At 37.8% G+C, this 25,051-nt stretch overlaps 45 non-coding genes across 45 annotated transcripts; 22 read left to right on the top strand and 23 right to left on the bottom strand.

Annotated features, from left to right (window-relative positions):
* Positions 1-201: 201 nt before the first annotated feature.
* Positions 202-274, bottom strand: Trnar-ucg (transfer RNA arginine (anticodon UCG)). The gene has a single exon. It is a non-coding gene; the product is annotated as a tRNA-Arg (tRNA).
* A 437-nt stretch (positions 275-711) lies between these two features.
* On the top strand, positions 712-784 carry Trnak-cuu (transfer RNA lysine (anticodon CUU)). Its single transcript has one exon. It is a non-coding gene; the product is annotated as a tRNA-Lys (tRNA).
* A 525-nt stretch (positions 785-1,309) lies between these two features.
* On the bottom strand, positions 1,310-1,382 carry Trnar-ucg (transfer RNA arginine (anticodon UCG)). Its single transcript has one exon. It is a non-coding gene; the product is annotated as a tRNA-Arg (tRNA).
* A 437-nt stretch (positions 1,383-1,819) lies between these two features.
* On the top strand, positions 1,820-1,892 carry Trnak-cuu (transfer RNA lysine (anticodon CUU)). Its single transcript has one exon. It is a non-coding gene; the product is annotated as a tRNA-Lys (tRNA).
* A 525-nt stretch (positions 1,893-2,417) lies between these two features.
* On the bottom strand, positions 2,418-2,490 carry Trnar-ucg (transfer RNA arginine (anticodon UCG)). Its single transcript has one exon. It is a non-coding gene; the product is annotated as a tRNA-Arg (tRNA).
* A 437-nt stretch (positions 2,491-2,927) lies between these two features.
* Trnak-cuu (transfer RNA lysine (anticodon CUU)) lies at positions 2,928-3,000 on the top strand. Its single transcript has one exon. It is a non-coding gene; the product is annotated as a tRNA-Lys (tRNA).
* Positions 3,001-3,525: 525 nt separating this feature from the next.
* On the bottom strand, positions 3,526-3,598 carry Trnar-ucg (transfer RNA arginine (anticodon UCG)). The gene has a single exon. It is a non-coding gene; the product is annotated as a tRNA-Arg (tRNA).
* Positions 3,599-4,035: 437 nt separating this feature from the next.
* Positions 4,036-4,108, top strand: Trnak-cuu (transfer RNA lysine (anticodon CUU)). The gene has a single exon. It is a non-coding gene; the product is annotated as a tRNA-Lys (tRNA).
* Positions 4,109-4,633: 525 nt separating this feature from the next.
* On the bottom strand, positions 4,634-4,706 carry Trnar-ucg (transfer RNA arginine (anticodon UCG)). Its single transcript has one exon. It is a non-coding gene; the product is annotated as a tRNA-Arg (tRNA).
* Positions 4,707-5,143: 437 nt separating this feature from the next.
* Trnak-cuu (transfer RNA lysine (anticodon CUU)) lies at positions 5,144-5,216 on the top strand. The gene has a single exon. It is a non-coding gene; the product is annotated as a tRNA-Lys (tRNA).
* A 525-nt stretch (positions 5,217-5,741) lies between these two features.
* Trnar-ucg (transfer RNA arginine (anticodon UCG)) lies at positions 5,742-5,814 on the bottom strand. The gene has a single exon. It is a non-coding gene; the product is annotated as a tRNA-Arg (tRNA).
* Positions 5,815-6,251: 437 nt separating this feature from the next.
* Trnak-cuu (transfer RNA lysine (anticodon CUU)) lies at positions 6,252-6,324 on the top strand. The gene has a single exon. It is a non-coding gene; the product is annotated as a tRNA-Lys (tRNA).
* A 525-nt stretch (positions 6,325-6,849) lies between these two features.
* Positions 6,850-6,922, bottom strand: Trnar-ucg (transfer RNA arginine (anticodon UCG)). Its single transcript has one exon. It is a non-coding gene; the product is annotated as a tRNA-Arg (tRNA).
* Positions 6,923-7,359: 437 nt separating this feature from the next.
* Positions 7,360-7,432, top strand: Trnak-cuu (transfer RNA lysine (anticodon CUU)). Its single transcript has one exon. It is a non-coding gene; the product is annotated as a tRNA-Lys (tRNA).
* Positions 7,433-7,957: 525 nt separating this feature from the next.
* Trnar-ucg (transfer RNA arginine (anticodon UCG)) lies at positions 7,958-8,030 on the bottom strand. The gene has a single exon. It is a non-coding gene; the product is annotated as a tRNA-Arg (tRNA).
* A 437-nt stretch (positions 8,031-8,467) lies between these two features.
* On the top strand, positions 8,468-8,540 carry Trnak-cuu (transfer RNA lysine (anticodon CUU)). Its single transcript has one exon. It is a non-coding gene; the product is annotated as a tRNA-Lys (tRNA).
* A 525-nt stretch (positions 8,541-9,065) lies between these two features.
* On the bottom strand, positions 9,066-9,138 carry Trnar-ucg (transfer RNA arginine (anticodon UCG)). The gene has a single exon. It is a non-coding gene; the product is annotated as a tRNA-Arg (tRNA).
* Positions 9,139-9,575: 437 nt separating this feature from the next.
* Trnak-cuu (transfer RNA lysine (anticodon CUU)) lies at positions 9,576-9,648 on the top strand. The gene has a single exon. It is a non-coding gene; the product is annotated as a tRNA-Lys (tRNA).
* A 525-nt stretch (positions 9,649-10,173) lies between these two features.
* Trnar-ucg (transfer RNA arginine (anticodon UCG)) lies at positions 10,174-10,246 on the bottom strand. The gene has a single exon. It is a non-coding gene; the product is annotated as a tRNA-Arg (tRNA).
* Positions 10,247-10,683: 437 nt separating this feature from the next.
* Trnak-cuu (transfer RNA lysine (anticodon CUU)) lies at positions 10,684-10,756 on the top strand. The gene has a single exon. It is a non-coding gene; the product is annotated as a tRNA-Lys (tRNA).
* Positions 10,757-11,281: 525 nt separating this feature from the next.
* Positions 11,282-11,354, bottom strand: Trnar-ucg (transfer RNA arginine (anticodon UCG)). The gene has a single exon. It is a non-coding gene; the product is annotated as a tRNA-Arg (tRNA).
* A 434-nt stretch (positions 11,355-11,788) lies between these two features.
* On the top strand, positions 11,789-11,861 carry Trnak-cuu (transfer RNA lysine (anticodon CUU)). The gene has a single exon. It is a non-coding gene; the product is annotated as a tRNA-Lys (tRNA).
* Positions 11,862-12,387: 526 nt separating this feature from the next.
* Positions 12,388-12,460, bottom strand: Trnar-ucg (transfer RNA arginine (anticodon UCG)). Its single transcript has one exon. It is a non-coding gene; the product is annotated as a tRNA-Arg (tRNA).
* Positions 12,461-12,897: 437 nt separating this feature from the next.
* Trnak-cuu (transfer RNA lysine (anticodon CUU)) lies at positions 12,898-12,970 on the top strand. Its single transcript has one exon. It is a non-coding gene; the product is annotated as a tRNA-Lys (tRNA).
* Positions 12,971-13,495: 525 nt separating this feature from the next.
* Positions 13,496-13,568, bottom strand: Trnar-ucg (transfer RNA arginine (anticodon UCG)). Its single transcript has one exon. It is a non-coding gene; the product is annotated as a tRNA-Arg (tRNA).
* Positions 13,569-14,007: 439 nt separating this feature from the next.
* Positions 14,008-14,080, top strand: Trnak-cuu (transfer RNA lysine (anticodon CUU)). Its single transcript has one exon. It is a non-coding gene; the product is annotated as a tRNA-Lys (tRNA).
* A 525-nt stretch (positions 14,081-14,605) lies between these two features.
* Trnar-ucg (transfer RNA arginine (anticodon UCG)) lies at positions 14,606-14,678 on the bottom strand. Its single transcript has one exon. It is a non-coding gene; the product is annotated as a tRNA-Arg (tRNA).
* Positions 14,679-15,118: 440 nt separating this feature from the next.
* Trnak-cuu (transfer RNA lysine (anticodon CUU)) lies at positions 15,119-15,191 on the top strand. Its single transcript has one exon. It is a non-coding gene; the product is annotated as a tRNA-Lys (tRNA).
* A 525-nt stretch (positions 15,192-15,716) lies between these two features.
* On the bottom strand, positions 15,717-15,789 carry Trnar-ucg (transfer RNA arginine (anticodon UCG)). The gene has a single exon. It is a non-coding gene; the product is annotated as a tRNA-Arg (tRNA).
* Positions 15,790-16,226: 437 nt separating this feature from the next.
* On the top strand, positions 16,227-16,299 carry Trnak-cuu (transfer RNA lysine (anticodon CUU)). Its single transcript has one exon. It is a non-coding gene; the product is annotated as a tRNA-Lys (tRNA).
* A 525-nt stretch (positions 16,300-16,824) lies between these two features.
* On the bottom strand, positions 16,825-16,897 carry Trnar-ucg (transfer RNA arginine (anticodon UCG)). The gene has a single exon. It is a non-coding gene; the product is annotated as a tRNA-Arg (tRNA).
* Positions 16,898-17,334: 437 nt separating this feature from the next.
* Trnak-cuu (transfer RNA lysine (anticodon CUU)) lies at positions 17,335-17,407 on the top strand. Its single transcript has one exon. It is a non-coding gene; the product is annotated as a tRNA-Lys (tRNA).
* A 525-nt stretch (positions 17,408-17,932) lies between these two features.
* Positions 17,933-18,005, bottom strand: Trnar-ucg (transfer RNA arginine (anticodon UCG)). Its single transcript has one exon. It is a non-coding gene; the product is annotated as a tRNA-Arg (tRNA).
* A 437-nt stretch (positions 18,006-18,442) lies between these two features.
* Positions 18,443-18,515, top strand: Trnak-cuu (transfer RNA lysine (anticodon CUU)). Its single transcript has one exon. It is a non-coding gene; the product is annotated as a tRNA-Lys (tRNA).
* Positions 18,516-19,040: 525 nt separating this feature from the next.
* Trnar-ucg (transfer RNA arginine (anticodon UCG)) lies at positions 19,041-19,113 on the bottom strand. The gene has a single exon. It is a non-coding gene; the product is annotated as a tRNA-Arg (tRNA).
* A 437-nt stretch (positions 19,114-19,550) lies between these two features.
* Positions 19,551-19,623, top strand: Trnak-cuu (transfer RNA lysine (anticodon CUU)). Its single transcript has one exon. It is a non-coding gene; the product is annotated as a tRNA-Lys (tRNA).
* Positions 19,624-20,148: 525 nt separating this feature from the next.
* On the bottom strand, positions 20,149-20,221 carry Trnar-ucg (transfer RNA arginine (anticodon UCG)). The gene has a single exon. It is a non-coding gene; the product is annotated as a tRNA-Arg (tRNA).
* Positions 20,222-20,658: 437 nt separating this feature from the next.
* Positions 20,659-20,731, top strand: Trnak-cuu (transfer RNA lysine (anticodon CUU)). Its single transcript has one exon. It is a non-coding gene; the product is annotated as a tRNA-Lys (tRNA).
* A 525-nt stretch (positions 20,732-21,256) lies between these two features.
* Positions 21,257-21,329, bottom strand: Trnar-ucg (transfer RNA arginine (anticodon UCG)). Its single transcript has one exon. It is a non-coding gene; the product is annotated as a tRNA-Arg (tRNA).
* A 437-nt stretch (positions 21,330-21,766) lies between these two features.
* Positions 21,767-21,839, top strand: Trnak-cuu (transfer RNA lysine (anticodon CUU)). The gene has a single exon. It is a non-coding gene; the product is annotated as a tRNA-Lys (tRNA).
* A 525-nt stretch (positions 21,840-22,364) lies between these two features.
* Trnar-ucg (transfer RNA arginine (anticodon UCG)) lies at positions 22,365-22,437 on the bottom strand. The gene has a single exon. It is a non-coding gene; the product is annotated as a tRNA-Arg (tRNA).
* Positions 22,438-22,874: 437 nt separating this feature from the next.
* On the top strand, positions 22,875-22,947 carry Trnak-cuu (transfer RNA lysine (anticodon CUU)). The gene has a single exon. It is a non-coding gene; the product is annotated as a tRNA-Lys (tRNA).
* A 525-nt stretch (positions 22,948-23,472) lies between these two features.
* Positions 23,473-23,545, bottom strand: Trnar-ucg (transfer RNA arginine (anticodon UCG)). Its single transcript has one exon. It is a non-coding gene; the product is annotated as a tRNA-Arg (tRNA).
* Positions 23,546-23,982: 437 nt separating this feature from the next.
* Positions 23,983-24,055, top strand: Trnak-cuu (transfer RNA lysine (anticodon CUU)). The gene has a single exon. It is a non-coding gene; the product is annotated as a tRNA-Lys (tRNA).
* Positions 24,056-24,580: 525 nt separating this feature from the next.
* On the bottom strand, positions 24,581-24,653 carry Trnar-ucg (transfer RNA arginine (anticodon UCG)). The gene has a single exon. It is a non-coding gene; the product is annotated as a tRNA-Arg (tRNA).
* Positions 24,654-25,051: the final 398 nt, after the last annotated feature.

Below are 25,051 nucleotides of genomic sequence, written 5' to 3'. Positions count from 1 at the left end.
ATCAGATATACAAAAGATGTAAATATATATAGTGACTGCATTTTATTTCTCATTTCAGGAAGAAGAAAAAAGTATTTGCAAAGATATCTTATATTTGTTGATCGAAAACTTGTGCTGACTTTGACATTGCCGTGTGAATACGGATCGCTATTTAGAAATCGCCTGCCGAAATTCCTCGGTCATGCTACTGCAAAAAGTCTTCGACCACGACGAGACTCGAACTCGCAATCTTCTGATTCGAAGTCAGACGCCTTATCCATTAGGCCACGCGGTCTTAGCAATACATTCGGGCAAAATAGAACTTAAACATCGCAAATCTGGATAGTGGCATTTTGCCTTCTCTCTGAATAATCTGCTCTTGACGTAATCAAAAATGGTCAAGAAACACAATACAAAATGTGCTAGCCTTATGAATCGAATTCGAACGTATATCGTATATATATGCTTTATAATACATTTACATTATTACTGGGCTCGATATTAACAATGAAACATTTCTGAGATTTTGGCGCCAACATTGTTTTCACACTAAAGGTGACAGAATTTGTGGCTTTTCAATATAAAATCAATGGAACTGATAAAATAGTTTTGCATTTGTTCTTTAGATGTAACAAATAGCCATGGGCAAACAGGTTGACGCAAAAATAACTATCGCACTAATTAACCGCTTCTTACAAACGACACCCATTTCTTTACAATTGGTATACATCTGCCCGGCTAGCTCAGTCGGTAGAGCACGAGACTCTTAATCTCGGGGTCGTGGGTTCGAGCCCCACGTTGGGCGGTTAATTTTTATTGTATCGTTTGACAATTTGTAGAAGACGGAAAAATACACGATAACTGCAATCTAGTGAGTTTTATATTTGCCACCTAATGTTTATTAGACATAAATCGATTTCATAAACGGTGGTCTATAAAAGTGCACGAGATCCTGCTTTCATTTTACTTGATCGCAGCCGTACCCGTGAATTTCGTGCAAAAAGTGTCTTTTGCAAAATCAAAACACGAAATCGGACTCTGCATGCCGATTCCATTGAAGATCTGTTTCAAGATCGCGCATTCAATTTACGCCTTATATTTCTACATCGAAACGAGTGTAGTTGATCTGATCAGATATACAAAAGATGTAAATATATATAGTGACTGCATTTTATTTCTCATTTCAGGAAGAAGAAAAAAGTATTTGCAAAGATATCTTATATTTGTTGATCGAAAACTTGTGCTGACTTTGACATTGCCGTGTGAATACGGATCGCTATTTAGAAATCGCCTGCCGAAATTCCTCGGTCATGCTACTGCAAAAAGTCTTCGACCACGACGAGACTCGAACTCGCAATCTTCTGATTCGAAGTCAGACGCCTTATCCATTAGGCCACGCGGTCTTAGCAATACATTCGGGCAAAATAGAACTTAAACATCGCAAATCTGGATAGTGGCATTTTGCCTTCTCTCTGAATAATCTGCTCTTGACGTAATCAAAAATGGTCAAGAAACACAATACAAAATGTGCTAGCCTTATGAATCGAATTCGAACGTATATCGTATATATATGCTTTATAATACATTTACATTATTACTGGGCTCGATATTAACAATGAAACATTTCTGAGATTTTGGCGCCAACATTGTTTTCACACTAAAGGTGACAGAATTTGTGGCTTTTCAATATAAAATCAATGGAACTGATAAAATAGTTTTGCATTTGTTCTTTAGATGTAACAAATAGCCATGGGCAAACAGGTTGACGCAAAAATAACTATCGCACTAATTAACCGCTTCTTACAAACGACACCCATTTCTTTACAATTGGTATACATCTGCCCGGCTAGCTCAGTCGGTAGAGCACGAGACTCTTAATCTCGGGGTCGTGGGTTCGAGCCCCACGTTGGGCGGTTAATTTTTATTGTATCGTTTGACAATTTGTAGAAGACGGAAAAATACACGATAACTGCAATCTAGTGAGTTTTATATTTGCCACCTAATGTTTATTAGACATAAATCGATTTCATAAACGGTGGTCTATAAAAGTGCACGAGATCCTGCTTTCATTTTACTTGATCGCAGCCGTACCCGTGAATTTCGTGCAAAAAGTGTCTTTTGCAAAATCAAAACACGAAATCGGACTCTGCATGCCGATTCCATTGAAGATCTGTTTCAAGATCGCGCATTCAATTTACGCCTTATATTTCTACATCGAAACGAGTGTGGTTGATCTGATCAGATATACAAAAGATGTAAATATATATAGTGACTGCATTTTATTTCTCATTTCAGGAAGAAGAAAAAAGTATTTGCAAAGATATCTTATATTTGTTGATCGAAAACTTGTGCTGACTTTGACATTGCCGTGTGAATACGGATCGCTATTTAGAAATCGCCTGCCGAAATTCCTCGGTCATGCTACTGCAAAAAGTCTTCGACCACGACGAGACTCGAACTCGCAATCTTCTGATTCGAAGTCAGACGCCTTATCCATTAGGCCACGCGGTCTTAGCAATACATTCGGGCAAAATAGAACTTAAACATCGCAAATCTGGATAGTGGCATTTTGCCTTCTCTCTGAATAATCTGCTCTTGACGTAATCAAAAATGGTCAAGAAACACAATACAAAATGTGCTAGCCTTATGAATCGAATTCGAACGTATATCGTATATATATGCTTTATAATACATTTACATTATTACTGGGCTCGATATTAACAATGAAACATTTCTGAGATTTTGGCGCCAACATTGTTTTCACACTAAAGGTGACAGAATTTGTGGCTTTTCAATATAAAATCAATGGAACTGATAAAATAGTTTTGCATTTGTTCTTTAGATGTAACAAATAGCCATGGGCAAACAGGTTGACGCAAAAATAACTATCGCACTAATTAACCGCTTCTTACAAACGACACCCATTTCTTTACAATTGGTATACATCTGCCCGGCTAGCTCAGTCGGTAGAGCACGAGACTCTTAATCTCGGGGTCGTGGGTTCGAGCCCCACGTTGGGCGGTTAATTTTTATTGTATCGTTTGACAATTTGTAGAAGACGGAAAAATACACGATAACTGCAATCTAGTGAGTTTTATATTTGCCACCTAATGTTTATTAGACATAAATCGATTTCATAAACGGTGGTCTATAAAAGTGCACGAGATCCTGCTTTCATTTTACTTGATCGCAGCCGTACCCGTGAATTTCGTGCAAAAAGTGTCTTTTGCAAAATCAAAACACGAAATCGGACTCTGCATGCCGATTCCATTGAAGATCTGTTTCAAGATCGCGCATTCAATTTACGCCTTATATTTCTACATCGAAACGAGTGTGGTTGATCTGATCAGATATACAAAAGATGTAAATATATATAGTGACTGCATTTTATTTCTCATTTCAGGAAGAAGAAAAAAGTATTTGCAAAGATATCTTATATTTGTTGATCGAAAACTTGTGCTGACTTTGACATTGCCGTGTGAATACGGATCGCTATTTAGAAATCGCCTGCCGAAATTCCTCGGTCATGCTACTGCAAAAAGTCTTCGACCACGACGAGACTCGAACTCGCAATCTTCTGATTCGAAGTCAGACGCCTTATCCATTAGGCCACGCGGTCTTAGCAATACATTCGGGCAAAATAGAACTTAAACATCGCAAATCTGGATAGTGGCATTTTGCCTTCTCTCTGAATAATCTGCTCTTGACGTAATCAAAAATGGTCAAGAAACACAATACAAAATGTGCTAGCCTTATGAATCGAATTCGAACGTATATCGTATATATATGCTTTATAATACATTTACATTATTACTGGGCTCGATATTAACAATGAAACATTTCTGAGATTTTGGCGCCAACATTGTTTTCACACTAAAGGTGACAGAATTTGTGGCTTTTCAATATAAAATCAATGGAACTGATAAAATAGTTTTGCATTTGTTCTTTAGATGTAACAAATAGCCATGGGCAAACAGGTTGACGCAAAAATAACTATCGCACTAATTAACCGCTTCTTACAAACGACACCCATTTCTTTACAATTGGTATACATCTGCCCGGCTAGCTCAGTCGGTAGAGCACGAGACTCTTAATCTCGGGGTCGTGGGTTCGAGCCCCACGTTGGGCGGTTAATTTTTATTGTATCGTTTGACAATTTGTAGAAGACGGAAAAATACACGATAACTGCAATCTAGTGAGTTTTATATTTGCCACCTAATGTTTATTAGACATAAATCGATTTCATAAACGGTGGTCTATAAAAGTGCACGAGATCCTGCTTTCATTTTACTTGATCGCAGCCGTACCCGTGAATTTCGTGCAAAAAGTGTCTTTTGCAAAATCAAAACACGAAATCGGACTCTGCATGCCGATTCCATTGAAGATCTGTTTCAAGATCGCGCATTCAATTTACGCCTTATATTTCTACATCGAAACGAGTGTGGTTGATCTGATCAGATATACAAAAGATGTAAATATATATAGTGACTGCATTTTATTTCTCATTTCAGGAAGAAGAAAAAAGTATTTGCAAAGATATCTTATATTTGTTGATCGAAAACTTGTGCTGACTTTGACATTGCCGTGTGAATACGGATCGCTATTTAGAAATCGCCTGCCGAAATTCCTCGGTCATGCTACTGCAAAAAGTCTTCGACCACGACGAGACTCGAACTCGCAATCTTCTGATTCGAAGTCAGACGCCTTATCCATTAGGCCACGCGGTCTTAGCAATACATTCGGGCAAAATAGAACTTAAACATCGCAAATCTGGATAGTGGCATTTTGCCTTCTCTCTGAATAATCTGCTCTTGACGTAATCAAAAATGGTCAAGAAACACAATACAAAATGTGCTAGCCTTATGAATCGAATTCGAACGTATATCGTATATATATGCTTTATAATACATTTACATTATTACTGGGCTCGATATTAACAATGAAACATTTCTGAGATTTTGGCGCCAACATTGTTTTCACACTAAAGGTGACAGAATTTGTGGCTTTTCAATATAAAATCAATGGAACTGATAAAATAGTTTTGCATTTGTTCTTTAGATGTAACAAATAGCCATGGGCAAACAGGTTGACGCAAAAATAACTATCGCACTAATTAACCGCTTCTTACAAACGACACCCATTTCTTTACAATTGGTATACATCTGCCCGGCTAGCTCAGTCGGTAGAGCACGAGACTCTTAATCTCGGGGTCGTGGGTTCGAGCCCCACGTTGGGCGGTTAATTTTTATTGTATCGTTTGACAATTTGTAGAAGACGGAAAAATACACGATAACTGCAATCTAGTGAGTTTTATATTTGCCACCTAATGTTTATTAGACATAAATCGATTTCATAAACGGTGGTCTATAAAAGTGCACGAGATCCTGCTTTCATTTTACTTGATCGCAGCCGTACCCGTGAATTTCGTGCAAAAAGTGTCTTTTGCAAAATCAAAACACGAAATCGGACTCTGCATGCCGATTCCATTGAAGATCTGTTTCAAGATCGCGCATTCAATTTACGCCTTATATTTCTACATCGAAACGAGTGTGGTTGATCTGATCAGATATACAAAAGATGTAAATATATATAGTGACTGCATTTTATTTCTCATTTCAGGAAGAAGAAAAAAGTATTTGCAAAGATATCTTATATTTGTTGATCGAAAACTTGTGCTGACTTTGACATTGCCGTGTGAATACGGATCGCTATTTAGAAATCGCCTGCCGAAATTCCTCGGTCATGCTACTGCAAAAAGTCTTCGACCACGACGAGACTCGAACTCGCAATCTTCTGATTCGAAGTCAGACGCCTTATCCATTAGGCCACGCGGTCTTAGCAATACATTCGGGCAAAATAGAACTTAAACATCGCAAATCTGGATAGTGGCATTTTGCCTTCTCTCTGAATAATCTGCTCTTGACGTAATCAAAAATGGTCAAGAAACACAATACAAAATGTGCTAGCCTTATGAATCGAATTCGAACGTATATCGTATATATATGCTTTATAATACATTTACATTATTACTGGGCTCGATATTAACAATGAAACATTTCTGAGATTTTGGCGCCAACATTGTTTTCACACTAAAGGTGACAGAATTTGTGGCTTTTCAATATAAAATCAATGGAACTGATAAAATAGTTTTGCATTTGTTCTTTAGATGTAACAAATAGCCATGGGCAAACAGGTTGACGCAAAAATAACTATCGCACTAATTAACCGCTTCTTACAAACGACACCCATTTCTTTACAATTGGTATACATCTGCCCGGCTAGCTCAGTCGGTAGAGCACGAGACTCTTAATCTCGGGGTCGTGGGTTCGAGCCCCACGTTGGGCGGTTAATTTTTATTGTATCGTTTGACAATTTGTAGAAGACGGAAAAATACACGATAACTGCAATCTAGTGAGTTTTATATTTGCCACCTAATGTTTATTAGACATAAATCGATTTCATAAACGGTGGTCTATAAAAGTGCACGAGATCCTGCTTTCATTTTACTTGATCGCAGCCGTACCCGTGAATTTCGTGCAAAAAGTGTCTTTTGCAAAATCAAAACACGAAATCGGACTCTGCATGCCGATTCCATTGAAGATCTGTTTCAAGATCGCGCATTCAATTTACGCCTTATATTTCTACATCGAAACGAGTGTGGTTGATCTGATCAGATATACAAAAGATGTAAATATATATAGTGACTGCATTTTATTTCTCATTTCAGGAAGAAGAAAAAAGTATTTGCAAAGATATCTTATATTTGTTGATCGAAAACTTGTGCTGACTTTGACATTGCCGTGTGAATACGGATCGCTATTTAGAAATCGCCTGCCGAAATTCCTCGGTCATGCTACTGCAAAAAGTCTTCGACCACGACGAGACTCGAACTCGCAATCTTCTGATTCGAAGTCAGACGCCTTATCCATTAGGCCACGCGGTCTTAGCAATACCTTCGGGCAAAATAGAACTTAAACATCGCAAATCTGGATAGTGGCATTTTGCCTTCTCTCTGAATAATCTGCTCTTGACGTAATCAAAAATGGTCAAGAAACACAATACAAAATGTGCTAGCCTTATGAATCGAATTCGAACGTATATCGTATATATATGCTTTATAATACATTTACATTATTACTGGGCTCGATATTAACAATGAAACATTTCTGAGATTTTGGCGCCAACATTGTTTTCACACTAAAGGTGACAGAATTTGTGGCTTTTCAATATAAAATCAATGGAACTGATAAAATAGTTTTGCATTTGTTCTTTAGATGTAACAAATAGCCATGGGCAAACAGGTTGACGCAAAAATAACTATCGCACTAATTAACCGCTTCTTACAAACGACACCCATTTCTTTACAATTGGTATACATCTGCCCGGCTAGCTCAGTCGGTAGAGCACGAGACTCTTAATCTCGGGGTCGTGGGTTCGAGCCCCACGTTGGGCGGTTAATTTTTATTGTATCGTTTGACAATTTGTAGAAGACGGAAAAATACACGATAACTGCAATCTAGTGAGTTTTATATTTGCCACCTAATGTTTATTAGACATAAATCGATTTCATAAACGGTGGTCTATAAAAGTGCACGAGATCCTGCTTTCATTTTACTTGATCGCAGCCGTACCCGTGAATTTCGTGCAAAAAGTGTCTTTTGCAAAATCAAAACACGAAATCGGACTCTGCATGCCGATTCCATTGAAGATCTGTTTCAAGATCGCGCATTCAATTTACGCCTTATATTTCTACATCGAAACGAGTGTGGTTGATCTGATCAGATATACAAAAGATGTAAATATATATAGTGACTGCATTTTATTTCTCATTTCAGGAAGAAGAAAAAAGTATTTGCAAAGATATCTTATATTTGTTGATCGAAAACTTGTGCTGACTTTGACATTGCCGTGTGAATACGGATCGCTATTTAGAAATCGCCTGCCGAAATTCCTCGGTCATGCTACTGCAAAAAGTCTTCGACCACGACGAGACTCGAACTCGCAATCTTCTGATTCGAAGTCAGACGCCTTATCCATTAGGCCACGCGGTCTTAGCAATACATTCGGGCAAAATAGAACTTAAACATCGCAAATCTGGATAGTGGCATTTTGCCTTCTCTCTGAATAATCTGCTCTTGACGTAATCAAAAATGGTCAAGAAACACAATACAAAATGTGCTAGCCTTATGAATCGAATTCGAACGTATATCGTATATATATGCTTTATAATACATTTACATTATTACTGGGCTCGATATTAACAATGAAACATTTCTGAGATTTTGGCGCCAACATTGTTTTCACACTAAAGGTGACAGAATTTGTGGCTTTTCAATATAAAATCAATGGAACTGATAAAATAGTTTTGCATTTGTTCTTTAGATGTAACAAATAGCCATGGGCAAACAGGTTGACGCAAAAATAACTATCGCACTAATTAACCGCTTCTTACAAACGACACCCATTTCTTTACAATTGGTATACATCTGCCCGGCTAGCTCAGTCGGTAGAGCACGAGACTCTTAATCTCGGGGTCGTGGGTTCGAGCCCCACGTTGGGCGGTTAATTTTTATTGTATCGTTTGACAATTTGTAGAAGACGGAAAAATACACGATAACTGCAATCTAGTGAGTTTTATATTTGCCACCTAATGTTTATTAGACATAAATCGATTTCATAAACGGTGGTCTATAAAAGTGCACGAGATCCTGCTTTCATTTTACTTGATCGCAGCCGTACCCGTGAATTTCGTGCAAAAAGTGTCTTTTGCAAAATCAAAACACGAAATCGGACTCTGCATGCCGATTCCATTGAAGATCTGTTTCAAGATCGCGCATTCAATTTACGCCTTATATTTCTACATCGAAACGAGTGTGGTTGATCTGATCAGATATACAAAAGATGTAAATATATATAGTGACTGCATTTTATTTCTCATTTCAGGAAGAAGAAAAAAGTATTTGCAAAGATATCTTATATTTGTTGATCGAAAACTTGTGCTGACTTTGACATTGCCGTGTGAATACGGATCGCTATTTAGAAATCGCCTGCCGAAATTCCTCGGTCATGCTACTGCAAAAAGTCTTCGACCACGACGAGACTCGAACTCGCAATCTTCTGATTCGAAGTCAGACGCCTTATCCATTAGGCCACGCGGTCTTAGCAATACCTTCGGGCAAAATAGAACTTAAACATCGCAAATCTGGATAGTGGCATTTTGCCTTCTCTCTGAATAATCTGCTCTTGACGTAATCAAAAATGGTCAAGAAACACAATACAAAATGTGCTAGCCTTATGAATCGAATTCGAACGTATATCGTATATATATGCTTTATAATACATTTACATTATTACTGGGCTCGATATTAACAATGAAACATTTCTGAGATTTTGGCGCCAACATTGTTTTCACACTAAAGGTGACAGAATTTGTGGCTTTTCAATATAAAATCAATGGAACTGATAAAATAGTTTTGCATTTGTTCTTTAGATGTAACAAATAGCCATGGGCAAACAGGTTGACGCAAAAATAACTATCGCACTAATTAACCGCTTCTTACAAACGACACCCATTTCTTTACAATTGGTATACATCTGCCCGGCTAGCTCAGTCGGTAGAGCACGAGACTCTTAATCTCGGGGTCGTGGGTTCGAGCCCCACGTTGGGCGGTTAATTTTTATTGTATCGTTTGACAATTTGTAGAAGACGGAAAAATACACGATAACTGCAATCTAGTGAGTTTTATATTTGCCACCTAATGTTTATTAGACATAAATCGATTTCATAAACGGTGGTCTATAAAAGTGCACGAGATCCTGCTTTCATTTTACTTGATCGCAGCCGTACCCGTGAATTTCGTGCAAAAAGTGTCTTTTGCAAAATCAAAACACGAAATCGGACTCTGCATGCCGATTCCATTGAAGATCTGTTTCAAGATCGCGCATTCAATTTACGCCTTATATTTCTACATCGAAACGAGTGTGGTTGATCTGATCAGATATACAAAAGATGTAAATATATATAGTGACTGCATTTTATTTCTCATTTCAGGAAGAAGAAAAAAGTATTTGCAAAGATATCTTATATTTGTTGATCGAAAACTTGTGCTGACTTTGACATTGCCGTGTGAATACGGATCGCTATTTAGAAATCGCCTGCCGAAATTCCTCGGTCATGCTACTGCAAAAAGTCTTCGACCACGACGAGACTCGAACTCGCAATCTTCTGATTCGAAGTCAGACGCCTTATCCATTAGGCCACGCGGTCTTAGCAATACATTCGGGCAAAATAGAACTTAAACATCGCAAATCTGGATAGTGGCATTTTGCCTTCTCTCTGAATAATCTGCTCTTGACGTAATCAAAAATGGTCAAGAAACACAATACAAAATGTGCTAGCCTTATGAATCGAATTCGAACGTATATCGTATATATATGCTTTATAATACATTTACATTATTACTGGGCTCGATATTAACAATGAAACATTTCTGAGATTTTGGCGCCAACATTGTTTTCACACTAAAGGTGACAGAATTTGTGGCTTTTCAATATAAAATCAATGGAACTGATAAAATAGTTTTGCATTTGTTCTTTAGATGTAACAAATAGCCATGGGCAAACAGGTTGACGCAAAAATAACTATCGCACTAATTAACCGCTTCTTACAAACGACACCCATTTCTTTACAATTGGTATACATCTGCCCGGCTAGCTCAGTCGGTAGAGCACGAGACTCTTAATCTCGGGGTCGTGGGTTCGAGCCCCACGTTGGGCGGTTAATTTTTATTGTATCGTTTGACAATTTGTAGAAGACGGAAAAATACACGATAACTGCAATCTAGTGAGTTTTATATTTGCCACCTAATGTTTATTAGACATAAATCGATTTCATAAACGGTGGTCTATAAAAGTGCACGAGATCCTGCTTTCATTTTACTTGATCGCAGCCGTACCCGTGAATTTCGTGCAAAAAGTGTCTTTTGCAAAATCAAAACACGAAATCGGACTCTGCATGCCGATTCCATTGAAGATCTGTTTCAAGATCGCGCATTCAATTTACGCCTTATATTTCTACATCGAAACGAGTGTGGTTGATCTGATCAGATATACAAAAGATGTAAATATATATAGTGACTGCATTTTATTTCTCATTTCAGGAAGAAGAAAAAAGTATTTGCAAAGATATCTTATATTTGTTGATCGAAAACTTGTGCTGACTTTGACATTGCCGTGTGAATACGGATCGCTATTTAGAAATCGCCTGCCGAAATTCCTCGGTCATGCTACTGCAAAAAGTCTTCGACCACGACGAGACTCGAACTCGCAATCTTCTGATTCGAAGTCAGACGCCTTATCCATTAGGCCACGCGGTCTTAGCAATACATTCGGGCAAAATAGAACTTAAACATCGCAAATCTGGATAGTGGCATTTTGCCTTCTCTCTGAATAATCTGCTCTTGACGTAATCAAAAATGGTCAAGAAACACAATACAAAATGTGCTAGCCTTATGAATCGAATTCGAACGTATATCGTATATATATGCTTTATAATACATTTACATTATTACTGGGCTCGATATTAACAATGAAACATTTCTGAGATTTTGGCGCCAACATTGTTTTCACACTAAAGGTGACAGAATTTGTGGCTTTTCAATATAAAATCAATGGAACTGATAAAATAGTTTTGCATTTGTTCTTTAGATGTAACAAATAGCCATGGGCAAACAGGTTGACGCAAAAATAACTATCGCACTAATTAACCGCTTCTTACAAACGACACCCATTTCTTTACAATTGGTATACTGCCCGGCTAGCTCAGTCGGTAGAGCACGAGACTCTTAATCTCGGGGTCGTGGGTTCGAGCCCCACGTTGGGCGGTTAATTTTTATTGTATCGTTTGACAATTTGTAGAAGACGGAAAAATACACGATAACTGCAATCTAGTGAGTTTTATATTTGCCACCTAATGTTTATTAGACATAAATCGATTTCATAAACGGTGGTCTATAAAAGTGCACGAGATCCTGCTTTCATTTTACTTGATCGCAGCCGTACCCGTGAATTTCGTGCAAAAAAGTGTCTTTTGCAAAATCAAAACACGAAATCGGACTCTGCATGCCGATTCCATTGAAGATCTGTTTCAAGATCGCGCATTCAATTTACGCCTTATATTTCTACATCGAAACGAGTGTGGTTGATCTGATCAGATATACAAAAGATGTAAATATATATAGTGACTGCATTTTATTTCTCATTTCAGGAAGAAGAAAAAAGTATTTGCAAAGATATCTTATATTTGTTGATCGAAAACTTGTGCTGACTTTGACATTGCCGTGTGAATACGGATCGCTATTTAGAAATCGCCTGCCGAAATTCCTCGGTCATGCTACTGCAAAAAGTCTTCGACCACGACGAGACTCGAACTCGCAATCTTCTGATTCGAAGTCAGACGCCTTATCCATTAGGCCACGCGGTCTTAGCAATACATTCGGGCAAAATAGAACTTAAACATCGCAAATCTGGATAGTGGCATTTTGCCTTCTCTCTGAATAATCTGCTCTTGACGTAATCAAAAATGGTCAAGAAACACAATACAAAATGTGCTAGCCTTATGAATCGAATTCGAACGTATATCGTATATATATGCTTTATAATACATTTACATTATTACTGGGCTCGATATTAACAATGAAACATTTCTGAGATTTTGGCGCCAACATTGTTTTCACACTAAAGGTGACAGAATTTGTGGCTTTTCAATATAAAATCAATGGAACTGATAAAATAGTTTTGCATTTGTTCTTTAGATGTAACAAATAGCCATGGGCAAACAGGTTGACGCAAAAATAACTATCGCACTAATTAACCGCTTCTTACAAACGACACCCATTTCTTTACAATTGGTATACATCTGCCCGGCTAGCTCAGTCGGTAGAGCACGAGACTCTTAATCTCGGGGTCGTGGGTTCGAGCCCCACGTTGGGCGGTTAATTTTTATTGTATCGTTTGACAATTTGTAGAAGACGGAAAAATACACGATAACTGCAATCTAGTGAGTTTTATATTTGCCACCTAATGTTTATTAGACATAAATCGATTTCATAAACGGTGGTCTATAAAAGTGCACGAGATCCTGCTTTCATTTTACTTGATCGCAGCCGTACCCGTGAATTTCGTGCAAAAAGTGTCTTTTGCAAAATCAAAACACGAAATCGGACTCTGCATGCCGATTCCATTGAAGATCTGTTTCAAGATCGCGCATTCAATTTACGCCTTATATTTCTACATCGAAACGAGTGTGGTTGATCTGATCAGATATACAAAAGATGTAAATATATATAGTGACTGCATTTTATTTCTCATTTCAGGAAGAAGAAAAAAGTATTTGCAAAGATATCTTATATTTGTTGATCGAAAACTTGTGCTGACTTTGACATTGCCGTGTGAATACGGATCGCTATTTAGAAATCGCCTGCCGAAATTCCTCGGTCATGCTACTGCAAAAAGTCTTCGACCACGACGAGACTCGAACTCGCAATCTTCTGATTCGAAGTCAGACGCCTTATCCATTAGGCCACGCGGTCTTAGCAATACATTCGGGCAAAATAGAACTTAAACATCGCAAATCTGGATAGTGGCATTTTGCCTTCTCTCTGAATAATCTGCTCTTGACGTAATCAAAAATGGTCAAGAAACACAATACAAAATGTGCTAGCCTTATGAATCGAATTCGAACGTATATCGTATATATATATGCTTTATAATACATTTACATTATTACTGGGCTCGATATTAACAATGAAACATTTCTGAGATTTTGGCGCCAACATTGTTTTCACACTAAAGGTGACAGAATTTGTGGCTTTTCAATATAAAATCAATGGAACTGATAAAATAGTTTTGCATTTGTTCTTTAGATGTAACAAATAGCCATGGGCAAACAGGTTGACGCAAAAATAACTATCGCACTAATTAACCGCTTCTTACAAACGACACCCATTTCTTTACAATTGGTATACATCTGCCCGGCTAGCTCAGTCGGTAGAGCACGAGACTCTTAATCTCGAGGTCGTGGGTTCGAGCCCCACGTTGGGCGGTTAATTTTTATTGTATCGTTTGACAATTTGTAGAAGACGGAAAAATACACGATAACTGCAATCTAGTGAGTTTTATATTTGCCACCTAATGTTTATTAGACATAAATCGATTTCATAAACGGTGGTCTATAAAAGTGCACGAGATCCTGCTTTCATTTTACTTGATCGCAGCCGTACCCGTGAATTTCGTGCAAAAAGTGTCTTTTGCAAAATCAAAACACGAAATCGGACTCTGCATGCCGATTCCATTGAAGATCTGTTTCAAGATCGCGCATTCAATTTACGCCTTATATTTCTACATCGAAACGAGTGTGGTTGATCTGATCAGATATACAAAAGATGTAAATATATATAGTGACTGCATTTTATTTCTCATTTCAGGAAGAAGAAAAAAGTATTTGCAAAGATATCTTATATTTGTTGATCGAAAACTTGTGCTGACTTTGACATTGCCGTGTGAATACGGATCGCTATTTAGAAATCGCCTGCCGAAATTCCTCGGTCATGCTACTGCAAAAAGTCTTCGACCACGACGAGACTCGAACTCGCAATCTTCTGATTCGAAGTCAGACGCCTTATCCATTAGGCCACGCGGTCTTAGCAATACATTCGGGCAAAATAGAACTTAAACATCGCAAATCTGGATAGTGGCATTTTGCCTTCTCTCTGAATAATCTGCTCTTGACGTAATCAAAAATGGTCAAGAAACACAATACAAAATGTGCTAGCCTTATGAATCGAATTCGAACGTATATCGTATATATATTATGCTTTATAATACATTTACATTATTACTGGGCTCGATATTAACAATGAAACATTTCTGAGATTTTGGCGCCAACATTGTTTTCACACTAAAGGTGACAGAATTTGTGGCTTTTCAATATAAAATCAATGGAACTGATAAAATAGTTTTGCATTTGTTCTTTAGATGTAACAAATAGCCATGGGCAAACAGGTTGACGCAAAAATAACTATCGCACTAATTAACCGCTTCTTACAAACGACACCCATTTCTTTACAATTGGTATACATCTGCCCGGCTAGCTCAGTCGGTAGAGCACGAGACTCTTAATCTCGGGGTCGTGGGTTCGAGCCCCACGTTGGGCGGTTAATTTTTATTGTATCGTTTGACAATTTGTAGAAGACGGAAAAATACACGATAACTGCAATCTAGTGAGTTTTATATTTGCCACCTAATGTTTATTAGACATAAATCGATTTCATAAACGGTGGTCTATAAAAGTGCACGAGATCCTGCTTTCATTTTACTTGATCGCAGCCGTACCCGTGAATTTCGTGCAAAAAGTGTCTTTTGCAAAATCAAAACACGAAATCGGACTCTGCATGCCGATTCCATTGAAGATCTGTTTCAAGATCGCGCATTCAATTTACGCCTTATATTTCTACATCGAAACGAGTGTGGTTGATCTGATCAGATATACAAAAGATGTAAATATATATAGTGACTGCATTTTATTTCTCATTTCAGGAAGAAGAAAAAAGTATTTGCAAAGATATCTTATATTTGTTGATCGAAAACTTGTGCTGACTTTGACATTGCCGTGTGAATACGGATCGCTATTTAGAAATCGCCTGCCGAAATTCCTCGGTCATGCTACTGCAAAAAGTCTTCGACCACGACGAGACTCGAACTCGCAATCTTCTGATTCGAAGTCAGACGCCTTATCCATTAGGCCACGCGGTCTTAGCAATACATTCGGGCAAAATAGAACTTAAACATCGCAAATCTGGATAGTGGCATTTTGCCTTCTCTCTGAATAATCTGCTCTTGACGTAATCAAAAATGGTCAAGAAACACAATACAAAATGTGCTAGCCTTATGAATCGAATTCGAACGTATATCGTATATATATGCTTTATAATACATTTACATTATTACTGGGCTCGATATTAACAATGAAACATTTCTGAGATTTTGGCGCCAACATTGTTTTCACACTAAAGGTGACAGAATTTGTGGCTTTTCAATATAAAATCAATGGAACTGATAAAATAGTTTTGCATTTGTTCTTTAGATGTAACAAATAGCCATGGGCAAACAGGTTGACGCAAAAATAACTATCGCACTAATTAACCGCTTCTTACAAACGACACCCATTTCTTTACAATTGGTATACATCTGCCCGGCTAGCTCAGTCGGTAGAGCACGAGACTCTTAATCTCGGGGTCGTGGGTTCGAGCCCCACGTTGGGCGGTTAATTTTTATTGTATCGTTTGACAATTTGTAGAAGACGGAAAAATACACGATAACTGCAATCTAGTGAGTTTTATATTTGCCACCTAATGTTTATTAGACATAAATCGATTTCATAAACGGTGGTCTATAAAAGTGCACGAGATCCTGCTTTCATTTTACTTGATCGCAGCCGTACCCGTGAATTTCGTGCAAAAAGTGTCTTTTGCAAAATCAAAACACGAAATCGGACTCTGCATGCCGATTCCATTGAAGATCTGTTTCAAGATCGCGCATTCAATTTACGCCTTATATTTCTACATCGAAACGAGTGTGGTTGATCTGATCAGATATACAAAAGATGTAAATATATATAGTGACTGCATTTTATTTCTCATTTCAGGAAGAAGAAAAAAGTATTTGCAAAGATATCTTATATTTGTTGATCGAAAACTTGTGCTGACTTTGACATTGCCGTGTGAATACGGATCGCTATTTAGAAATCGCCTGCCGAAATTCCTCGGTCATGCTACTGCAAAAAGTCTTCGACCACGACGAGACTCGAACTCGCAATCTTCTGATTCGAAGTCAGACGCCTTATCCATTAGGCCACGCGGTCTTAGCAATACATTCGGGCAAAATAGAACTTAAACATCGCAAATCTGGATAGTGGCATTTTGCCTTCTCTCTGAATAATCTGCTCTTGACGTAATCAAAAATGGTCAAGAAACACAATACAAAATGTGCTAGCCTTATGAATCGAATTCGAACGTATATCGTATATATATGCTTTATAATACATTTACATTATTACTGGGCTCGATATTAACAATGAAACATTTCTGAGATTTTGGCGCCAACATTGTTTTCACACTAAAGGTGACAGAATTTGTGGCTTTTCAATATAAAATCAATGGAACTGATAAAATAGTTTTGCATTTGTTCTTTAGATGTAACAAATAGCCATGGGCAAACAGGTTGACGCAAAAATAACTATCGCACTAATTAACCGCTTCTTACAAACGACACCCATTTCTTTACAATTGGTATACATCTGCCCGGCTAGCTCAGTCGGTAGAGCACGAGACTCTTAATCTCGGGGTCGTGGGTTCGAGCCCCACGTTGGGCGGTTAATTTTTATTGTATCGTTTGACAATTTGTAGAAGACGGAAAAATACACGATAACTGCAATCTAGTGAGTTTTATATTTGCCACCTAATGTTTATTAGACATAAATCGATTTCATAAACGGTGGTCTATAAAAGTGCACGAGATCCTGCTTTCATTTTACTTGATCGCAGCCGTACCCGTGAATTTCGTGCAAAAAGTGTCTTTTGCAAAATCAAAACACGAAATCGGACTCTGCATGCCGATTCCATTGAAGATCTGTTTCATGATCGCGCATTCAATTTACGCCTTATATTTCTACATCGAAACGAGTGTGGTTGATCTGATCAGATATACAAAAGATGTAAATATATATAGTGACTGCATTTTATTTCTCATTTCAGGAAGAAGAAAAAAGTATTTGCAAAGATATCTTATATTTGTTGATCGAAAACTTGTGCTGACTTTGACATTGCCGTGTGAATACGGATCGCTATTTAGAAATCGCCTGCCGAAATTCCTCGGTCATGCTACTGCAAAAAGTCTTCGACCACGACGAGACTCGAACTCGCAATCTTCTGATTCGAAGTCAGACGCCTTATCCATTAGGCCACGCGGTCTTAGCAATACATTCGGGCAAAATAGAACTTAAACATCGCAAATCTGGATAGTGGCATTTTGCCTTCTCTCTGAATAATCTGCTCTTGACGTAATCAAAAATGGTCAAGAAACACAATACAAAATGTGCTAGCCTTATGAATCGAATTCGAACGTATATCGTATATATATGCTTTATAATACATTTACATTATTACTGGGCTCGATATTAACAATGAAACATTTCTGAGATTTTGGCGCCAACATTGTTTTCACACTAAAGGTGACAGAATTTGTGGCTTTTCAATATAAAATCAATGGAACTGATAAAATAGTTTTGCATTTGTTCTTTAGATGTAACAAATAGCCATGGGCAAACAGGTTGACGCAAAAATAACTATCGCACTAATTAACCGCTTCTTACAAACGACACCCATTTCTTTACAATTGGTATACATCTGCCCGGCTAGCTCAGTCGGTAGAGCACGAGACTCTTAATCTCGGGGTCGTGGGTTCGAGCCCCACGTTGGGCGGTTAATTTTTATTGTATCGTTTGACAATTTGTAGAAGACGGAAAAATACACGATAACTGCAATCTAGTGAGTTTTATATTTGCCACCTAATGTTTATTAGACATAAATCGATTTCATAAACGGTGGTCTATAAAAGTGCACGAGATCCTGCTTTCATTTTACTTGATCGCAGCCGTACCCGTGAATTTCGTGCAAAAAGTGTCTTTTGCAAAATCAAAACACGAAATCGGACTCTGCATGCCGATTCCATTGAAGATCTGTTTCAAGATCGCGCATTCAATTTACGCCTTATATTTCTACATCGAAACGAGTGTGGTTGATCTGATCAGATATACAAAAGATGTAAATATATATAGTGACTGCATTTTATTTCTCATTTCAGGAAGAAGAAAAAAGTATTTGCAAAGATATCTTATATTTGTTGATCGAAAACTTGTGCTGACTTTGACATTGCCGTGTGAATACGGATCGCTATTTAGAAATCGCCTGCCGAAATTCCTCGGTCATGCTACTGCAAAAAGTCTTCGACCACGACGAGACTCGAACTCGCAATCTTCTGATTCGAAGTCAGACGCCTTATCCATTAGGCCACGCGGTCTTAGCAATACATTCGGGCAAAATAGAACTTAAACATCGCAAATCTGGATAGTGGCATTTTGCCTTCTCTCTGAATAATCTGCTCTTGACGTAATCAAAAATGGTCAAGAAACACAATACAAAATGTGCTAGCCTTATGAATCGAATTCGAACGTATATCGTATATATATGCTTTATAATACATTTACATTATTACTGGGCTCGATATTAACAATGAAACATTTCTGAGATTTTGGCGCCAACATTGTTTTCACACTAAAGGTGACAGAATTTGTGGCTTTTCAATATAAAATCAATGGAACTGATAAAATAGTTTTGCATTTGTTCTTTAGATGTAACAAATAGCCATGGGCAAACAGGTTGACGCAAAAATAACTATCGCACTAATTAACCGCTTCTTACAAACGACACCCATTTCTTTACAATTGGTATACATCTGCCCGGCTAGCTCAGTCGGTAGAGCACGAGACTCTTAATCTCGGGGTCGTGGGTTCGAGCCCCACGTTGGGCGGTTAATTTTTATTGTATCGTTTGACAATTTGTAGAAGACGGAAAAATACACGATAACTGCAATCTAGTGAGTTTTATATTTGCCACCTAATGTTTATTAGACATAAATCGATTTCATAAACGGTGGTCTATAAAAGTGCACGAGATCCTGCTTTCATTTTACTTGATCGCAGCCGTACCCGTGAATTTCGTGCAAAAAGTGTCTTTTGCAAAATCAAAACACGAAATCGGACTCTGCATGCCGATTCCATTGAAGATCTGTTTCAAGATCGCGCATTCAATTTACGCCTTATATTTCTACATCGAAACGAGTGTGGTTGATCTGATCAGATATACAAAAGATGTAAATATATATAGTGACTGCATTTTATTTCTCATTTCAGGAAGAAGAAAAAAGTATTTGCAAAGATATCTTATATTTGTTGATCGAAAACTTGTGCTGACTTTGACATTGCCGTGTGAATACGGATCGCTATTTAGAAATCGCCTGCCGAAATTCCTCGGTCATGCTACTGCAAAAAGTCTTCGACCACGACGAGACTCGAACTCGCAATCTTCTGATTCGAAGTCAGACGCCTTATCCATTAGGCCACGCGGTCTTAGCAATACATTCGGGCAAAATAGAACTTAAACATCGCAAATCTGGATAGTGGCATTTTGCCTTCTCTCTGAATAATCTGCTCTTGACGTAATCAAAAATGGTCAAGAAACACAATACAAAATGTGCTAGCCTTATGAATCGAATTCGAACGTATATCGTATATATATGCTTTATAATACATTTACATTATTACTGGGCTCGATATTAACAATGAAACATTTCTGAGATTTTGGCGCCAACATTGTTTTCACACTAAAGGTGACAGAATTTGTGGCTTTTCAATATAAAATCAATGGAACTGATAAAATAGTTTTGCATTTGTTCTTTAGATGTAACAAATAGCCATGGGCAAACAGGTTGACGCAAAAATAACTATCGCACTAATTAACCGCTTCTTACAAACGACACCCATTTCTTTACAATTGGTATACATCTGCCCGGCTAGCTCAGTCGGTAGAGCACGAGACTCTTAATCTCGGGGTCGTGGGTTCGAGCCCCACGTTGGGCGGTTAATTTTTATTGTATCGTTTGACAATTTGTAGAAGACGGAAAAATACACGATAACTGCAATCTAGTGAGTTTTATATTTGCCACCTAATGTTTATTAGACATAAATCGATTTCATAAACGGTGGTCTATAAAAGTGCACGAGATCCTGCTTTCATTTTACTTGATCGCAGCCGTACCCGTGAATTTCGTGCAAAAAGTGTCTTTTGCAAAATCAAAACACGAAATCGGACTCTGCATGCCGATTCCATTGAAGATCTGTTTCAAGATCGCGCATTCAATTTACGCCTTATATTTCTACATCGAAACGAGTGTGGTTGATCTGATCAGATATACAAAAGATGTAAATATATATAGTGACTGCATTTTATTTCTCATTTCAGGAAGAAGAAAAAAGTATTTGCAAAGATATCTTATATTTGTTGATCGAAAACTTGTGCTGACTTTGACATTGCCGTGTGAATACGGATCGCTATTTAGAAATCGCCTGCCGAAATTCCTCGGTCATGCTACTGCAAAAAGTCTTCGACCACGACGAGACTCGAACTCGCAATCTTCTGATTCGAAGTCAGACGCCTTATCCATTAGGCCACGCGGTCTTAGCAATACATTCGGGCAAAATAGAACTTAAACATCGCAAATCTGGATAGTGGCATTTTGCCTTCTCTCTGAATAATCTGCTCTTGACGTAATCAAAAATGGTCAAGAAACACAATACAAAATGTGCTAGCCTTATGAATCGAATTCGAACGTATATCGTATATATATGCTTTATAATACATTTACATTATTACTGGGCTCGATATTAACAATGAAACATTTCTGAGATTTTGGCGCCAACATTGTTTTCACACTAAAGGTGACAGAATTTGTGGCTTTTCAATATAAAATCAATGGAACTGATAAAATAGTTTTGCATTTGTTCTTTAGATGTAACAAATAGCCATGGGCAAACAGGTTGACGCAAAAATAACTATCGCACTAATTAACCGCTTCTTACAAACGACACCCATTTCTTTACAATTGGTATACATCTGCCCGGCTAGCTCAGTCGGTAGAGCACGAGACTCTTAATCTCGGGGTCGTGGGTTCGAGCCCCACGTTGGGCGGTTAATTTTTATTGTATCGTTTGACAATTTGTAGAAGACGGAAAAATACACGATAACTGCAATCTAGTGAGTTTTATATTTGCCACCTAATGTTTATTAGACATAAATCGATTTCATAAACGGTGGTCTATAAAAGTGCACGAGATCCTGCTTTCATTTTACTTGATCGCAGCCGTACCCGTGAATTTCGTGCAAAAAGTGTCTTTTGCAAAATCAAAACACGAAATCGGACTCTGCATGCCGATTCCATTGAAGATCTGTTTCAAGATCGCGCATTCAATTTACGCCTTATATTTCTACATCGAAACGAGTGTGGTTGATCTGATCAGATATACAAAAGATGTAAATATATATAGTGACTGCATTTTATTTCTCATTTCAGGAAGAAAAAAAAAGTATTTGCAAAGATATCTTATATTTGTTGATCGAAAACTTGTGCTGACTTTGACATTGCCGTGTGAATACGGATCGCTATTTAGAAATCGCCTGCCGAAATTCCTCGGTCATGCTACTGCAAAAAGTCTTCGACCACGACGAGACTCGAACTCGCAATCTTCTGATTCGAAGTCAGACGCCTTATCCATTAGGCCACGCGGTCTTAGCAATACATTCGGGCAAAATAGAACTTAAACATCGCAAATCTGGATAGTGGCATTTTGCCTTCTCTCTGAATAATCTGCTCTTGACGTAATCAAAAATGGTCAAGAAACACAATACAAAATGTGCTAGCCTTATGAATCGAATTCGAACGTATATCGTATATATATGCTTTATAATACATTTACATTATTACTGGGCTCGATATTAACAATGAAACATTTCTGAGATTTTGGCGCCAACATTGTTTTCACACTAAAGGTGACAGAATTTGTGGCTTTTCAATATAAAATCAATGGAACTGATAAAATAGTTTTGCATTTGTTCTTTAGATGTAACAAATAGCCATGGGCAAACAGGTTGACGCAAAAATAACTATCGCACTAATTAACCGCTTCTTACAAACGACACCCATTTCTTTACAATTGGTATACATCTGCCCGGCTAGCTCAGTCGGTAGAGCACGAGACTCTTAATCTCGGGGTCGTGGGTTCGAGCCCCACGTTGGGCGGTTAATTTTTATTGTATCGTTTGACAATTTGTAGAAGACGGAAAAATACACGATAACTGCAATCTAGTGAGTTTTATATTTGCCACCTAATGTTTATTAGACATAAATCGATTTCATAAACGGTGGTCTATAAAAGTGCACGAGATCCTGCTTTCATTTTACTTGATCGCAGCCGTACCCGTGAATTTCGTGCAAAAAGTGTCTTTTGCAAAATCAAAACACGAAATCGGACTCTGCATGCCGATTCCATTGAAGATCTGTTTCAAGATCGCGCATTCAATTTACGCCTTATATTTCTACATCGAAACGAGTGTGGTTGATCTGATCAGATATACAAAAGATGTAAATATATATAGTGACTGCATTTTATTTCTCATTTCAGGAAGAAGAAAAAAGTATTTGCAAAGATATCTTATATTTGTTGATCGAAAACTTGTGCTGACTTTGACATTGCCGTGTGAATACGGATCGCTATTTAGAAATCGCCTGCCGAAATTCCTCGGTCATGCTACTGCAAAAAGTCTTCGACCACGACGAGACTCGAACTCGCAATCTTCTGATTCGAAGTCAGACGCCTTATCCATTAGGCCACGCGGTCTTAGCAATACATTCGGGCAAAATAGAACTTAAACATCGCAAATCTGGATAGTGGCATTTTGCCTTCTCTCTGAATAATCTGCTCTTGACGTAATCAAAAATGGTCAAGAAACACAATACAAAATGTGCTAGCCTTATGAATCGAATTCGAACGTATATCGTATATATATGCTTTATAATACATTTACATTATTACTGGGCTCGATATTAACAATGAAACATTTCTGAGATTTTGGCGCCAACATTGTTTTCACACTAAAGGTGACAGAATTTGTGGCTTTTCAATATAAAATCAATGGAACTGATAAAATAGTTTTGCATTTGTTCTTTAGATGTAACAAATAGCCATGGGCAAACAGGTTGACGCAAAAATAACTATCGCACTAATTAACCGCTTCTTACAAACGACACCCATTTCTTTACAATTGGTATACATCTGCCCGGCTAGCTCAGTCGGTAGAGCACGAGACTCTTAATCTCGGGGTCGTGGGTTCGAGCCCCACGTTGGGCGGTTAATTTTTATTGTATCGTTTGACAATTTGTAGAAGACGGAAAAATACACGATAACTGCAATCTAGTGAGTTTTATATTTGCCACCTAATGTTTATTAGACATAAATCGATTTCATAAACGGTGGTCTATAAAAGTGCACGAGATCCTGCTTTCATTTTACTTGATCGCAGCCGTACCCGTGAATTTCGTGCAAAAAGTGTCTTTTGCAAAATCAAAACACGAAATCGGACTCTGCATGCCGATTCCATTGAAGATCTGTTTCAAGATCGCGCATTCAATTTACGCCTTATATTTCTACATCGAAACGAGTGTGGTTGATCTGATCAGATATACAAAAGATGTAAATATATATAGTGACTGCATTTTATTTCTCATTTCAGGAAGAAGAAAAAAGTATTTGCAAAGATATCTTATATTTGTTGATCGAAAACTTGTGCTGACTTTGACATTGCCGTGTGAATACGGATCGCTATTTAGAAATCGCCTGCCGAAATTCCTCGGTCATGCTACTGCAAAAAGTCTTCGACCACGACGAGACTCGAACTCGCAATCTTCTGATTCGAAGTCAGACGCCTTATCCATTAGGCCACGCGGTCTTAGCAATACATTCGGGCAAAATAGAACTTAAACATCGCAAATCTGGATAGTGGCATTTTGCCTTCTCTCTGAATAATCTGCTCTTGACGTAATCAAAAATGGTCAAGAAACACAATACAAAGTGTGCTAGCCTTATGAATCGAATTCGAACGTATATCGTATATATATGCTTTATAATACATTTACATTATTACTGGGCTCGATATTAACAATGAAACATTTCTGAGATTTTGGCGCCAACATTGTTTTCACACTAAAGGTGACAGAATTTGTGGCTTTTCAATATAAAATCAATGGAACTGATAAAATAGTTTTGCATTTGTTCTTTAGATGTAACAAATAGCCATGGGCAAACAGGTTGACGCAAAAATAACTATCGCACTAATTAACCGCTTCT

This window comes from Mytilus trossulus, chromosome 3, assembly GCF_036588685.1.
Source record: "Mytilus trossulus isolate FHL-02 chromosome 3, PNRI_Mtr1.1.1.hap1, whole genome shotgun sequence".
NCBI lineage: Eukaryota > Metazoa > Mollusca > Bivalvia > Mytilida > Mytilidae > Mytilus > Mytilus trossulus.
This window is presented reverse-complemented; position numbering and strand designations above follow the sequence as displayed.